At 34.0% G+C, this 17,739-nt stretch overlaps 1 long non-coding RNA gene across 1 annotated transcript in view; it reads right to left on the reverse strand.

Annotated features, from left to right (window-relative positions):
• LOC118073019 (uncharacterized) overlaps positions 1-17,739 on the reverse strand; it is a 32,078-nt gene that overhangs the window by 12,748 nt on the left and 1,591 nt on the right. Inside the window, exons 2-3 of the long non-coding RNA XR_004691057.1 lie at positions 13,297-13,503; positions 1,681-1,980 (exon numbers count right to left, since the gene is read on the reverse strand). This is a non-coding gene — a long non-coding RNA (uncharacterized lncRNA). The remainder of the gene's footprint in view (positions 1-1,680; positions 1,981-13,296; positions 13,504-17,739) is intronic.

The raw sequence follows: 17,739 nt of genomic DNA on the forward strand, positions 1-17,739 counted from the left end.
CTTTTAATGCGTGAATTACAGCTCAATCAATTTATCAAACATTTTATAAAAACTCCCAGTGTGTTATCGTAAAAAATAATCCGCCCTAACAAACCTGTATACGCCCCGTAAGTCACAAAGACGCCTCTGAATCGTTAGAGTTAAATTTATTTGTACACTAGTTAGGCTGCTCTTCCTTCACCATCTCTTAACTCACTTTAGATGACTCCAGACGAATGCACTTGGAGAGTTGTATACCTTCACAATGCTGCTGCCCTTAAATTATTATTTATAACTTTCAATATTTATGAGCATTCTCATCAGTTGGCCAATAGTGGATATGAATTTAGATGGCTGTCCAGTTCAATTTGGCGTTGCTTTCCCAACCATTTCGATGAATATAAATTCAGCAAAACACACAAGTCGTGGGATTTTATTATTCTTAAATCTCATATTGTAGTATTTAGTGTCATAAAATTTCATTTGGTAGAAAGTCCATGTGTGAATTTTTAAATGATCGAAGAGATAGTTTGAAACAACTTCTGTAAATAAAAGACTATAAAAAGATGACGTGACGACGAGATTTTGCTTTTTCGATTCCCAAATGCGTTCCGTTTATTGTGTAATTTAGCTCTCGCTAACATTCTTGTCCTCATGGCAACGTTCTCTGATATACGACCACCCGAATATCTACCTGCCAGCTCTCTGATCCTAACTCTCATCTCGGCTCTTTACTAAAGGCATGTAGACATCGTGTCGGCATGCGAAGTGGTCAAGGTGTGGAATTGCCTCGCTGGCTATGCTCCCAAGAATTATAAAGAGCATTCGTTATTTTTAACTTTTATATTCATCCAATTAGCACCAGCGTACTATATTTTTTACCTGCCACTCTTGACATGTCATAAGATAACAAGCTCAAAATTATAACTAAAATTACATCCAAACAAAATCCCGCGCTATCTATATGTTCCACCAACTATAAATATGGAAATATCCCGATTTATTAAAACATCAGATATTAAAGCAGTTGGCTTATCACAAAGCCCGACAAAAGTTGCTGTTTATTTTTATGACAACTGTCTCCCTAATTTTTCAATCGCTTAATTTTTATTCTTTATCTACCATCAGATGTACATTAGACATAAACTTCATTAATATATTCGTCATTAATATTATTATTAATATTAATATTTTTATTTAAAATAAATTATTCTGAGGATAGTTTTTTTCTTCAAATCATTAATATCTGTTAAAGAAAGGAGTTTTTCTTCGAAGCATGTGGTAATATTATTTCAGTTAATTTTACTTGTAAAATATTAGTTTATCTTTCAATCATAAAATAGCTGAAAAATGGACTTAAATTTTTTCTCAACGTGAGTATAAAAGTTAACAAATAGCTATTATATATTTTCCGACCAAGATTCGACGTGCGGTTATATTTATCTGAACTGTTTCTGCTAACCGACACCTGTGCCACCTGCCAAATTAATAACAGACAAGTTCGTTGAGGGGTATATTTCGCGGTTAGACCGCAGACAGACGAGACTACTAGAGAGTATTGTCAAAGATTTTAAATAGAATTGTCTTGAAGTAATTATATACCAAAAACACTTCATATATCATGCATTAAAATAGGGGAAGCTATATATAAAATTAACTGCCTGTTTATAAGTTAATAAATAAGCCAAGTCTATACATTACCAACAACAACAGCTGACTCGATGTCATCATCCTTTTATCTTCACTCATTGACATTGTTTGTACCTCCTTGATCCACTTATCCGGTGATAATCTCCAATGCTCGTGCTCATTCTTCAATTACGTAACCAATAGTTTGTGAGGTTTTGACAAATCAACCACTCGAAAGCTCTCCTTCGTGGATTTAAGTCCGGGGTTGAGGACCCAAGTGTATATTTATGGGTTGGCCCGCATCGCTGATGCCACGATTAGACACTGGATCTACCGTAGATACTTCAAGCTAATCCAGACGCTAACTGGAAACTAGAAGATACGGTAACTTGAATTACTCCCTTTCTCAGAAGATTTATTAGTTCCTAGCACCAAGCAAGCAAGCACTTGGTTATAATTGAATTTTTTTTCGTTAAAAAAGAATTAAAATGTTAATTTCATCGTGACATTTCTTTAATGTGTTAGAATATAAAAATAGACGTTTTTTATTCTCAACGCTGGAGCAATTTAAAATTTTAATGAGTGTATATAACCGAAAATAAAATTCAATGACTGTTATTTTAAATGCAAAGAACATGAGACATGAAAGAAACTGAATGGATAATAGGAGCGCAATTGATCGTCAGTTACAGCTATCACGCGGGATCCATTTAACGGGTATGGTCGAAGCTGATCGGATTTTCATTCAACGTGGGATTTTTGCGCGTGCTTCAAAAGCGATTAATCCATGATCCTTCCTCACTGTGCTTGGATTATTGTGAAAATCGATAACTTTGCATAAAATTCGTACTTGTGTGTATGTTTTTTCGGTGAAAATCCAATAGTATTGCTATTACTTGGCGAATGTATAAGGTATCAATGATACAAGCTTTGAATATATAACCATTGAGAGGATAGAGGGAAAAAAATGAGAAAAAAATAAACGACTGCACATGTGTGAGGGCACACCAGCTACAGAGTGGAAAAAATGTGGTGAAGAAGGAGTTAAAAAATGTACAACTGACAAGATCATTTGTAGTGACACCACCAGACGACTAACTCCGGACGAGTATTTACGTTCACAGATCTCGTTACGATGTCCCTTATTTTCTTCCTTCTTTCTCTAGCTTTGAGCCCTATAACCGGAAGATCCCCTTTCGCTTTCGATTTTCGTTTAAAAAAGTGAACTAAGTGAGGAAGAAGAATGAGAGGCCTGCGATGCACATTTATCACGTGGCAAGTAACGAAACATTAGTGTAGTTAATTAGACAAACACCCTGACACGAGTATATCTCACCCTAGTGTCGAGTTTTTGGCCATTCATTTTTTTTCCTTTCTCTCACTTTATCCCGCACATGAACAGTTAGTGTAATCATCTTGCTTTTCATCCATAGTACGGCAAGATGTGACGGGTTAAAATGGACGAAGACTCACAACGAATCAGGAAGAAAAGAAGCACAGAGAGAAGTAGCGCCAATATATAAAGAATGAAAGAGTAAAAGAAGAGATGCCATGAGTCGGCACTTTTAAAAAGGAACATGTGTCTTGGATTTTTTGACACATGAAACGAAACCTAGCGGTGAACTTGACACCCGAGAATTTTAAATTATTGGTACTAATTACATATATGTGATATAGTTAATGACAATATAACGAATAAAGACCACCAGTACGAAAAGTTCTTTAACCAGATGGTTTTCATGAATTTAAACTGAGAAGTAAAAAAGATGAAAAAAAATCCCAAATCGACTCCTAACTTCAAAGAGCACCTGAATGATGACAAGCAAAAATGGAGTTAATTACTATATGAGCATGTGAGAATACTTTGATGATAGGATTCTATTGATTTCCAGCATCATACACGTTTTAATTACACAAGAATATAAAGAAAAAACGAGTAAGTATATAGAATGAGAAGCCAGATTTTTTAGAGCTAAGATGAACGAATTGACGATCTACACTGTATTACATGCAAAAGGTGAACGAACTACTGAATGATGAGAATCCGTTTATAGAGCATTCATTTTTAGTTGTTAAAATGACTTATTAACAGAATTGAATTTATTTGTACGTCTTCTCCGATCGATACACTTTATTCTCAAAGACTTTTAGTTGAATCATCTAATTAATAATACGTCTAATCATAAAAGCTTCGTGATCGTATCTTCAGTAAATCTGACATAAACTTTCCTCCATCTGCAGCAACACTTCTTACTATAATACGAAACTGGTGCTGATACTGTAGGACGCTCCTGCTACAGCCCAAGGTCATTTCGCGAACTCGATCCGTAGTGGCATCTCCCGCGGCGAGCCTGATTGCCTCCTCATTTTGTCAGCTTATTGCTATCCACGTCAATTTGTCATTTTGCCCGAGCGCCGTAGAAACTCACTTGATGGGCCTTTACTCGGTGTATAGCCTTCTAGATGTAAAGCTCCATCTCTCTTTTATCGTTCTAAATACCACTGCAGCTTGCGCGTTTGTCCAGCTAAATTACTTCCGACGTTTTCTCGCTTTACGAAATTACTTTCTGTTCTAAAGCTACACTTACTATTAGTATTCCAACTGCTCTATCTAATCACTATAGAAATGAAGACTTTTACACGCTGATTAAATAATCATTCTTGTTGTACGCTGATTTTAGTAATTGCTTCAAGTTTTCTATTCATTTATTCATATATTTTTGTTTCAATTAATTTTCCAATTTTGCTTTTTTTATGTAATAATACTTACGTGGTAAATATGTTAAAAAATTGGAAAAATAAATTGAAACATTGTTAAAACTGTAATAACAGCATATTGATGTATTAATTTGGAATCAGCTGATGGCCATCAAGTGATTTTATATGCTGCAGATTATTTTATTTTTAGTTAAAAGTAAATTAAGTAATCTCTAAAAAAAATATTACCAAATAAAAATTTATGTATTTAATTTTCAATGAACTTTAAATTGTAAAATTGCAATAACAAAAATTTTCTTATTCGAATGTTGAAATGTTTTTTTTGAAAAATAATTTTTAGCAGTGGTTTTTTTTAATCAATTATTTTAAAATTGCAACTATCTAAAAAGAATACAAAATTGAGCAATTAAAAAATAGCGTAAAATCAAGAATAATATTATTAAAGATATTTATAATGGATAAAAATATAAAACATCAATGACAACAAAAAAAAATTTATCATCCAATTTAACGAATGAAATATTACATCATAATCGCATCAGCTTTTCCAACAACCTAATAAATAATCAAATTTCATCATTTTATTCACTAATTTACATGTTACAATTACGAAGAGAATTAACCGCATATTCCCTCAATAAACATTAAAAGGACATTTTTACGAAAATACACATATAATTCACTAGAATGCATACACACCATGTGTGTGTATATTTGCCAAAACATGGATACGAATTTTCCCTTGTGTACGTTAGCCAATAAACACATATAGATTATAGCCCTGCACATTAGCCGATTACCCACAGTCAGATTATTGCTTCATGTGTTAACTAATACACATCGTGTGTGTTCTTTTCATTCACACACACACACACACACACACACATAAATGTACTATTTATTTAATTTTTTGACTCACGTTAAAAATATCATGCAATTAATCATTAGTCTTTCATAACAATAAAAAGTAATTTAATAAATATAAATTAGTTATATAAAAGCAGTAATATTTCTTTTCAACTGCCGACACAATCGTTTAATCACGAAAAAAAATACGACTTTTATTTAAGAGACAGAAGATGTCATTCAGTTTCTCAATGTCTTTTACGCTGTTTGGGAATCTTCATCGTTTTGTCGGCAATCGTCGATACCTAAAAGTCAGAGTCGTGGGTCTGCTCTTAAAGATTGCAGCTTTCCTGAACTAATTGGGGACTGAATGGAAGGGAAGAAAGCATCTAAAGGTAGTCGGTGATGGGCTCACAACATAAAGGATACGAGAGAATCAACTTGGTATTCTGCTTTCGACCTGATTTGTTACACGCGAATGTCTTTGCAAAGAGTGAAAATAATGTGAAGGTGTCTCATCGATGTTATTTCTACCTGTCACGCTTGACCCAATGAATCGTTACAAAAGTACATATTGAGAAAAAAGAAATGAAACTGATTCGTACAAATAGGGAAGCACATAAAGAAAATAGTGACTTTTATGAAAATCGTGCGGTAGGTCTCTGGCTATTATAAACGATTTGTACACTAGTCAATCACCAAACTATTTTCAAGTCCTTTGGCGGTCAAAACTGGCTGCTTGGGAATCGTTATATATACACTATTCCAAAGACACTTACCAAGCCAAACAATATTGGTTGCAATAAACCAGGCGAGAGCAATTACTTTTTACTACTACACCGCTTCATTCGCGAACCCAGATGAAACGCCTCAGGAGTATTTTCTGTAAGTCCCCTAGCATTCCTGCCAACCGGGTGACCGCAGATTTATATCTCCAGCCGTGCCAAATTCCTTAATAAAGACCGGGAGCTTTGTTTGTACTTGAAGACCAGGTCAATATTGCAAAAGGGTTCTCGATAAATTGAGAGGGTGAAAGCGCAAAAGTTGAAACCTCTATGTACTATAGAGCACAATAATGTCAACCTAAATATCCATTTTCAAGTTTAATTAATTTCATGCCATTGTAATTTCAATGGTCATTGAGGAATAAAAAAAGGAATCAACTTATCGAATTTATTACTTGTTAGTCATAAGCTTTCAAGTAATGTAAAACTTTATATATTTAAAGTCAAAGTTATTTTAATAATTACAACTGATGTACTGTTCGTATACTGATCCCTCTTAACTAGAGGATTTTTAAGAGGGAATATTGTTGATATTGAGTGGCAACATTCTATGTTCGACAAGACTCTCTGCAAATGATCAAAGCTTCATCTCTCGTGGTCAACTACATATCTTTGCCAGCTCAATTACCAATTTTAGTATTTTTTAATATTTATCATTTATTGTCAGGAGATATTTTTTAGCATATTCTCAAGTGGATTACTTTGAAAAAAAAAAAACATTTCCACTCCATTAATAATACAAATTGAAAGTTTTCAAGATCTAAATGAAATATTAACACAAAAAATATGGAAATATATATATATCATAGAAACAAACTTTATCTCATGATAATAAAGAAAATTGAACGAATGAATTTGATTAATCTGAATGTGTTATAAGCTCGTTGATGAAATAAAAATAGTTTAGTAACGAGTTAAATAATTTCTATATTTGTAATTCATCATTCCACCTCCATGTAAATTTATTGAAACATGTAAAACTGAATATGCTGAGTTACCTAGAATTTTTAATCCTATTAATCCATTTGTATTATACGGAAAACATCCAGTTTGTCAACATGAAAAAGATTATACTTGCTGACCGGAAGTGAGATGAAATAATATGTGTATTTCATCGTGTGGAGGTAACTTGCAGCACATGGACCATCTCTCTTGAGTATATCCCAACAGCATATTTGTTTGCAAATGGAGTTCATTTCTTTTTTATTTTCTTGATGCTTCTCGTTCTCTAATATTCTCTTTTCCCGGGGTGGTGCATACACACACCACATTTTGCGACCTCATACCCAGCATAAACTATGAGATACTTTCCAGAGAATATGGGCAGATTGCTGTTCACCGAGTGAATAGAATGTAGACTTTTGTACTTTTTCACTTCTTTAAAACCTTGGTAATTCCATTTTCTCATCTTATGTATAAATAATAAAAAACATCATGGATAAAATCCATTTGTTATTTAAGTTACTACTGTACTCAGTCACTTGTAGCACATCAATGTATCTTCATTTTTAAGCTGGGTCAATAGAAGAACAAATATTTACCTTCACATTTTCGTAAGTATATACACAAACCTACATGAATAACGTTGTAATTTATGTGTGACGTTGATTCTTTGATTTTTTTAAATGTTTGATAAATTTGTTACTTGTTGCTGCTGTTTCAATCGGTTTTTTTCCATTTAATTTACATTTTTTTCATTTATGGAAATTATTCAAATAACTCACACAAAATTAGAAATGAAATATTTGTTCACATTTTAATTTTAAAATTTAAATAACTGTTCTTTTATTTAATTTATCACCAAAACTACATAAATGTCAATTAGAAGTGTTAAAGTACTTATTTTCATAAAATAAAAAAAAAAAACACCGAAAAACATCAATTTATTAATCAAAATTTTTCATAAAAATTATTTAAAAATTTTACTTATTCAAACCAAATTTAAATAAACCGTTAATCGACTTCATGAATTTCAGGAAATTCTTCAAAAAAAAATCTCTTCTATTGAGTCATTAGCTTTTCTATTTATCTCAGAAGATAATTTAATTTCCTTTATGAACAGATTTATCTAAGAAATCAAATTATATCTCAAATTTCCATAGCTACTTCAACAAAGGATAACAATTAGTCATATTTCCCACGATAATAATTGCCTCTATTATCTAAAGGAAATACACAGAATTTCAAAAAGACTCAAGAGGAATTGGCAAAGGATCTTCACGGCCGGAGGTCGCTTTTAAAGCTTTTTAATATCATTCGGGCGTAGCAAAGAAGTGGGACTTTACATCTGGACCCCGCCCGGCATGCAGTCAATTGAATTAGAGGCAAAGTTCTTTCTTGAAAAATCTACTACATACCGCCCAGCCTAGAATTCATCAGATCGTTTCTCACTGGTATATTATTTGTCACCTGTCCCAGGAGAGTGCACACATAGTTACGTTAATTCACGAGTAGTGTGTGGTCTTGTGACATCTGGCGTCACGCTCTGAACGAAAATCGGTTTGAAAATGATTATACGAACTAGAACAGCGTACAGGGAATTCAACAATGACGAGTAGCATGTCTATATATGATCCAAAAGTCACTTTTAGCCTATACCATCTTCACGCTTGGATAGTAATGCCGTCTCTTGTCTATGTGCCAATGTTACATTTCCTCTCCGTTGATCCCATCATCTTGCTTCACATTATCCTCCATTTCCGCTATCTCGTCCTCAAACCTGAGAGCTTCGTAGTTCGTGAACAAGAGAAAATAAACAGGGTGAACATCAACATTGATCGATGGGATTGTTCGAGAAGAGAAAAAATAAATAAAAATCAAGTCATTTGATCCTGTTTCTTGGTAAAATTGATTAACATCTAGGTTATTGTGAAGAGTACATCGTTATTAAACTATAGTCACTTGTTAATCGGATATAATAAAATCATTATAATCGATACTCTTTCATCTTTTCACCTGTAGACTTTAGAATAATCGATTTTCTTTTATTAATATATGTATATAGTAAGTATGATATTATGTTGAAGGAGTAACTGGTTGTAACCTACTTGATATACAAGAGCAAACTGACTCTACATTAACCTATAATAGATCCCATAGGGCTTATAGTTACGGTCTTATGGTAGCAGTGATTCTCGGTAGACACTTACCAGCCTGCTATCTTCTTCCTATCTTTGCTTCCTCCACCGTGCAAATAATAGACAACTAATTAAGTATTTGCTTAGGACCTGATTCTCAATTTAATTTGTTTGATAATTTGCCACTCGTGACAAATTTTATCCCTTTCTCGTGTTTTATTCATTCCCATTTCTTCGTCATCAACAACCAACGAATATCTCTCGCTTCGCGGAATTACGCGATAGCAATATTCCCTGTACTTTCCTGACAAACATTTACTCTTCTCGCGAACAAAACCCAACATACTGTGTACAGACAAACTCAATTCCAGTCTTTGTCTAGTTATCTTTCTTTCCTGCACCAAGTCCTTCTGCATTCGATAAAACAAACTCGTGCTTTTTTCCAAATCTAGTTATACCAAATATCCTCGAATTCAAATCCGATTCATTGAGGTAAAAATAGATATCACGATTATACGGTAGGATGAGAGAAAAAATATAGAAAGTGTTCTCGATCGGTAGGTTTTCTTGCTCATATCATATGCTCAAACCGTTGCTTCCTAATTTCATTACAGCAACCAACCGTTGCATCCTCCCTCAACTCTCGTCTAGCTCTCTAACATTAACATACTTTCCAGTATCTGAGCAAAAGCATCATAGTAAATGCGGCTGGTTGGTTGCTTACTCGACTTTTCCAGTTGGTGGTATCGTACTTGAAATGGAAGCTTTTACGGACCTTGAACGGGTGATGAAGCTATAGCCGTTAAATCTGGCCTATCTCACTTGGTTATTCTCCAGCACCCTTCAGTAATGACAGCACATCTGCACTTGGACGCGCATATCAACCACTTTTGAATTTACTCATAGAAATGGTTTATTCAAGAGATGAAAAAAATGAAATTATCACAGTCTCTCTTTTCTTTGGTGGCACAAGAGGATGAAAGGCAATGTTGAGTTACAGTTGTGGAAGGGTTGAAAATAAAATAAATTGAGGATTCGTATCACGTGCGTGGGAAGGATCTGGTGTGAGATAGCAATAAGGATGAATGTGGATTTTACGAGGTTTATGAAATGATTCGGGCGATGCGTAGGGATGAGACGTAAAGGAGAAAACTGAAGAGACAAGACAGACGTATCAAAGAACGCTCTTTGCTGAGCCGGCGATGTTGCATCCCTCTCAGCAAATCTACACTATTGAAAGAAAAGAAAGTGCCGGTAGTCATGTGCCGAAGGCCATACCGGTTATTGCGCGTCACGTTATGAAATTCGGTTGGAATCGTGGGTTATCTGTACCCTCGGGTACATTACTCATCCCCAAAAAGTCTCGCGAGTTTCAAGAAATGGCTGACACTGTATACTATACATAGCAACGTCACGAATATATTCTTTCCATTAAAAATAAAAGATCGATGAAAAGTATCGTATAAGCAGAAAAATTTTTCTGGCTTTTTGCCATAAAGAAACTCTACGACTTAGCACAAATATTTCCAATTATTATCATATTGAATTATTGACAAAAAAAAAGTGACGAAATGATTGTTTTTTTTCTATCTTCCTGAAACCTGAAAGGAGTCATTAACTTACTACAAATGAGATCTCGTTTTACGAACAATAAATTTTCGATTTAAAAAGAGATGAGTTTTTCCACGAATTTGATTTTAATTTTCAAATTTTATAGCAAGTATATATGTATTCAGTCAAGTTTTAGTAACACTTTTTTCCAGTTTGTTATAGGACGCATCATAAATCGTGGCTGAAAATTCTTCTCTGATCATAAAATTTTGTTAACTTTTACGAGTAGGGTCAGAATAATAGTGCGCCAAGCTTCCGGGCGTTATATTACTTTGAGTTTTTCACCAGATTTTAGCAAAAACGCATAACCATTTGAACAATCTTTCAATTTACATTCTAAAACGCCCCAACAGTAACTGAAAAAATGTATTTTTCTAGAGCAAGCTGATTTTTGTTCACAGCTTTTCATACTTTGGCATGTCATTCTTACGAAAAATCTATTCAAAAATGTGACAATTCAATTAAGGTTAACTAAAGAATTGCTCAAAAAAAAATATTTTTCAACGAGTACATAAGAAATCAAAAAGGTCAGTAGGAAAAATATGGTTTTCAGTAGGGCAACAGGCGCACTGACTGGTCCAGGTATATGCAACTTTTCATTGAAGAACACAGGGGGGGTGACGTTTACTGGCGCTGTGGGAACTCTTGGCTTGGGCATTAAAGGGCAACAATGGATTAGAAAAGAGACTGAGAAAGTGAATGAGAAGATAAAAAAGGAAGAAAATGTCTAACTAACAGGAGACAAACTAAAATAAGAGAAAGAGAAAAAAAGATTCCAGAGACACAAACGAAAGCAGTGGGCTTGAGTGGCCGCAAACAAAAATACAAAGAACCTAAAAATATGTCAAACGGTTCTGGTCCTTGTCGACCTTATACTTTCTAGGACAGGATTAACTATTGGATGTCTCAGTGAATTCTTTAACTGCATCTTCTGACAACATACTTGGTGAATTTCAACGCTCCATTCAAGTATTTATAGAGAAATAGACTGAGAAACGCCCTCAATATGAATAATCTAGCGACTTGGTGGCATTTTATTTTCAATTTTGAGAATAAAGAGAATTATAAAGTCTTGGATTGCACGATGGTGGATTATTTTTTATGGACCTTCTACTATAAATACATACATATCCATCTATATGCATGTCTTCTTAAAAGCATTTGAATTGTCCCCAATGAAAACAGAACAAAAAAAAAAACATCAGCATGGGATTTGAATGAGTAGCAAGAGACACAATCAATCCTGAGGATTGATCGTATCTGAGATACCTTAAGATTCCGCGATATGGTAGACAGGGGGAGTGTACATGCCCCCGCATTGTTATCGACCATTGTTGGAGACTCAAACCACAGATTCTGAAAGCATAAACCATTCGTCAAGCAGCATCCTTACTATGACAAGCCTTAATGACGACAGCGAAATGTTCATGTCCTCATAATACGCTACAGGTGCTCAAATTCAAATGACAATAATACAGATTCCAACATGATTTCAAGACTATTTCCATCTCCTGAGGATTACACGAGAATAACTTTTTTTTAATGCTCATAATAAAAATAAAAAACTGTGACAAAAATACGTTATGTTAAATATAATCATAAAATAAATCCATTTCAATCATGGTATTCGATCAGATAAAAATACGAAGATTGATCTTTAAATTTTATTACAGCTTAAATTCATTTAAGGATCAACCTGAACATCACTTTAATAGTGTGTCACACAGATTGAATGTTTTTAAAATGACTAAGGCTATAAAAGAATCAAGCTAATATTGAAACTTATCTGAATGTGCTTGAAAACAGAACCATAACGACCTCTATGAATGGATCATAACATCACTTGGCATAGTCATCTCTCACAACTCCGGTATCAACGATTCATGATCTATTTCTGTTTTAACATCGCTAGGTAAATGAATAGATAAGTAAGTTATTACCTGGAACACGGAGGAGGAAAGAGTTTACGCGGGCTCTAAATTATTAATTCCGTGTTATTCGAAAGCAGAAAGCATCGAAACGAGAATCATGAACTCAGCAATATCTAGAAACAGCAAGTTATGTTGAACCATCGGCACAAATTGATAATGAAGATTCAGCATTGTTCAAGCAAATAGCATGGACGTAATCGAGCGGTGAATTAAAATCTATGCGCTTGGAGACCGTATGAATATAAACAGCGTCCGCTAACGAGGAATAGCAGAGGTGTGGTTGGACCATTGCGTAATACGATAGCCGCACATACCCACAGTAAACCCTGCTCTCCTTTCTCTACCTCTCACATCCCCATTCGTCTGACTAACGGTCTGTACGGAGGCATAAATAAGACCGGCTGGTTAATAATCTTATTTAGCTAACGGAGTAATCGCAATTTGCTTAAATCTCGCAGCCCTATTCCACTAAGGCACACTACTCCCCCGCGCAGTTTCTCCATATTCTGTTACTCTTCCGCGCGCTTTCTCTCTCCTGCTGCTTCACTCGCGCAAGTCTCATGCAACCCTCGTTGCCTCAGGGCGATTAATGAATTTATGGAAGCTTGTTGGGACGCTACGTTCGCTTTACTACAGGATTCGAAGCCTCCGGCTATAAACTAGACTTGCCAACCCGTGAATCTAACCACCGGTTTAGAACCTATATACATGCATGCTTACATTCATGTGCAGCGTTGTTTCCATGTTCTTGACCATCCTCTCACTCCTTACGTTCTGCCCAAAATCCCACAGCTTTCTTACCCTGGCAAACAACCATAATGCCCACAGGGCAAGACTTGGCTTTGGTGCGCACCCGTTACTCAAGACATCAATGGCTACAATCTCTTCCGACTTTGCTGGGGGTTCAGATGTATTTGAACTTCTCGCCTGAAATGGAATTTTTATAAGATACAGACATTGATTGAGCTTTGGAGTGGTTTAATTTTTTATTTATTGAAAGCAATATCGAGTTTACAAAAGGTTTGTCTGACGTATTATTTCTAAAGTGAAATTTATTTTTTTTATCGATCAATTGATCAAGTTTTTCATTAAAAGTACATTTTAATAATGTTTTTTTCGAGATTAAAAATTTTTTTTGGCTATTCCACACTGGTTTTTTTATTGTGAATAAATGGAAAATCACCCTTTCAAAAATCCTATTTTTTTTATTAACATTAAAAATTCTGTTCATTAAAGTAAAAAAAGAAATTTTCTTCGATGTAAATTTTTTTTAATTAATTAAAATTCATTGAATTTTATTCAACTTTAACTTGATTATTTGCAATTCACGAAAATTCTATCAATTTAATTTTCAAGAATTCACTAAAAATCATTCTTGAAGTTTCTGTTCTATTATGAAAAAATTCATTAAGCTCATTACAGTATAAAAAGAATTGTATTTTTTACTCTAGTATCTAATCATACCCTAGATTACCTCAATAAATTAATTTTCTAATAAATTGAACATTATCAGAACACTTCCACCATCATAAAATTTATACGATTTGTAAATATACCTCTAAGTTTAAAGAAAAATTTTATTTTTCACCGATAAAATACTTATATAGTTATTTCATCAGTTTATGAAAAAGAATATAACGTTGAATCTAATAATATCCAAAGCAATTTTTCAAATTTAGATCATACGTCCTACATAACGTGTGAATTTTTTATCACGATTCTTGTAATTCCTAAATGGTGGTTATTCACCGACTATTAATAACTTTCAATTTAAATATTTCCAGCTAAAAGTAAAAAATATTCATTCTGTAAAAAATCAGTTTATCCTACCTACTACTTCAATTTAAGTGGGAGATTATAGTTTGCAAGGATTAACTTGCAATTAGTGGATTAATAATCTCTAACGTGTAAAACCCTAGAAGTAAAGTAAAAAACAAACATTGGTTGGTTGGTTGGTTGGTTGGTTAGTAGAGCTTGAACTCTAACAAAAATTTATATCTCAACATTTTATCCTAGTAGATGATGTAACCCACTTATAAGGGTATAATAGAATTTATATCAAACATGTATATCAATAAATGCATAAAAGTGATTGCGAACGCAAAGCGTGTGCATGCAAGTTGCCTCTGTACAGAGAGTGGACCATAAATAACCGAGAACGTGTTACCTATCCCCTTTCCCTGCACAAGCACCCCTTGTAGAGTGTCAAGCACTAGAGAGTTCGCGAAACCCTGGGCTCAGCAATATACTGACTATGGAATTCGTGTGCTAAGGTATCGATTCTGCAAAAGCAAACTGTGTCACTGTGGTTTATGCAAAGCACTGTTGCCATGAGTAGCCTATCATTTGGCAAGTCAACAACTAAACTACACTGAATATTCTCTGTCCGGTTCCGCTAACTACCAACAAATTCTTTTTTTATCATTAAATTTATGTTGTAGAAATTTGGTTTATGAATATTTGATCATCAAATATTAAATGATTGCCTGATTAATATGAACATCAAAAGACCAACGTCAAAATTATTTGATAATAGCAATTAATTTGTTTAAACATATTTAGATACATTTTAGAAATTTCTAAATCTTTTTTCCCATCTGTTATCTGACATATTGATCGAAAGACAAACGAAAGCATATAATTATCTTTCTAGTAGGCCAGTAGATTATCTGGGAAATCTACAAGTTTTGAAGGAAAAATGAATAATGAGTTATTTTACGGTATCAGGTAGATGTATGTTTCAATTAAGAATTTTAAAATGGATTATTTTTCTTGGAAAATTTTACATTGTCGACAGATTTAATCTTTTTAAAGAAATAAAAAAAGCTGCATTATTTATTTAGGGTGACGTTGAAATTAAAAGCTTGGACACTGAACAAAGTTTATCATTAAATAATTAAAATATGATGTTGAATAATGATTTATGATTTGACGAACTTTTAATTATTTGTTATTTATATTAAATTGAATAATATCAATAAACTTTGAAATTATCCGACGCCATTGAAATATTTAATATCTTTAAATCAATATCATATAATAATTATTTTTATGTTATTCACTATGAATATGATGATAGAAAAAGAGTTTATTAATTTTATACATTAATTTGAAAAGTCTAATAAGAATTCTTTTTAATTATTTATTAACTTCAAAAACAGTTCAGACGAAAATTTAATTTAAAATTTCCATGAAAAAGCTTTGGCATTTGTTTGAAAAAATTTGAAAATGGTATTTTGTCTTTAATAAAAATTTGTTTCATTAAATGGAAACTCTAAATGAATATCTAAATAAATTAATTCTATTTCTCACTCTCCTTTGCAAGTATTTTTTTTATTTTTTCCTTTACTCCAAACAATGCCTGATGTAACTGGCAAAATAAAATTGTCAGTTTTCTTATTCTGAGTTTGTTCTGTGCAGTCTATAGATTCGTAGCCGGAACAGATTCTTTTTAGACAAAGAAACTATTAGAGTTCTTAACTGGCGTCTATCCAAGGCGCGAGTTTACTTTTCTATTTCATGACCAAAGAAGTCGCCCGAGTGTCTTTTTGGAATTTTTTCCAGGTCGCACATTGTTAAGAAATGAGAAAACTTGAAGACTTTTGAGATTTTATCAAAGTATGTGCACTTACAGTGCATGTATATCTTCGACGTCTTTTATCCTCAAAGTTGGGTAATTTATGTGAGAAAAATGTTATTCAATAGCAAGGGCGTGTAGAAAATTTAAATATATTAAACGCGAAATGATCGATACGAGAAAAAAGTGAATGAAATCCATTGAATATCATACCTGTACAGATGTTTGCCTGAAGTTACGTTAACATTGATTAAAATGCAAGGCGCGCCAAGCCGTGAAATGAAAAAGCAACAGCACGAGCAAATTGCCATTGGCTCTTTCCTTTTGCACGCCCACCTCTCGTATCGTCACGCCAAGAAGCGAACGAATATCGTCCGGATTAAGCGATAGAATGCTGTTCAGTTCTTGGATCAAGTTTGTGTATCCAATTGAAATTTTATTCTCAATAAAAATAAGTAGATGTCAGCAGAAAAGTGTTTCGATAATGGAAATTTCGATCGTAAACAACGAAAAATGAAATGACAATTTGGAAAACCATCAAAAAGCAAGAAACATAAATCGATTATTGATTGTGTAGATGTGTAGAATATGGATATGAATGTGTAGAAAGTACCAGATGGTGCCAGAGACATTTTTTGAGCAAGCTAAGCACGACACAACCTTGATATTTCATGTAGGTCACATCCTTTACGCTCGTTCGAATACTTGAGCACGTATTCCGGACTTGTAAACAGTCTTCAACCCTGAAATTGATGTCGCGCGAGATGCTAGGGTAAATTCGATGCAAATCAACATTTATTTTTTCATCGAGATTCCTTGTTTTGCAGACGAGAGAGATCAACCTACGCATAGAATCACAGACCATTATAAGATTCGCTGCACACAGTGAACTGAAGAATAGAAAGAAAGCTTTCAAGCTTAAGGAAAAAAAACGAGAATACCCGTATTGTTTTTCGTCGCAACCGGAGTAAACTACGGGATGCCAATCTACAATTCTACAACCCTCGGAAATATCGAAAGCTCTGTACCGAGACCTCGTGCATATGGAAGACGCGCATTTCCGACACTGTTTTCTTTCGCTACACTTTTTTGTATTTTTACTCGTTTCGTTCCTCTCTCGATTCAAGAATCAGCATTCTATCCGAGCTACCATTTTCTTTATAAACATGCTCGGAAAAACGATAAGTGCCGGAGGTTTCATTGCGATTAAAAACAGTAAAGAAGCTAATGGCTAAAAGATATCCCTCGACGAGACTCTCCAACATACTCTCAGACTAGTATTTTCGGTCCACCGAGTATTGATGTCGGGTTTATACATCTTTTAGTAGACTACCAGAGTGAACTCGCAAGATTTGAGAAAGCATCCCTTCGGACTCGACTTCACTAGCACGTTATCTGCATCGGAAAATTCGTCCCATTTCATGTGGATCCTGGTTGCATTTCAGTTGCTCTCACTTCCTCTTTAACTCTCAGCTAAACCTTTCGATTCAGTATTCCCCGAGCTTCATGGAAATGGAATCATAGCCAGAGCTACGCCAACGAATCTCCTTCAAGATGCCTCCCAGTCGTTCCTCTTCACTATTTGG

Source organism: Chelonus insularis, unplaced genomic scaffold (genome assembly GCF_013357705.1).
Source record: "Chelonus insularis isolate UGA/USDA-ARS -01 unplaced genomic scaffold, ASM1335770v1 contig_94_pilon, whole genome shotgun sequence".
NCBI lineage: Eukaryota > Metazoa > Arthropoda > Insecta > Hymenoptera > Braconidae > Chelonus > Chelonus insularis.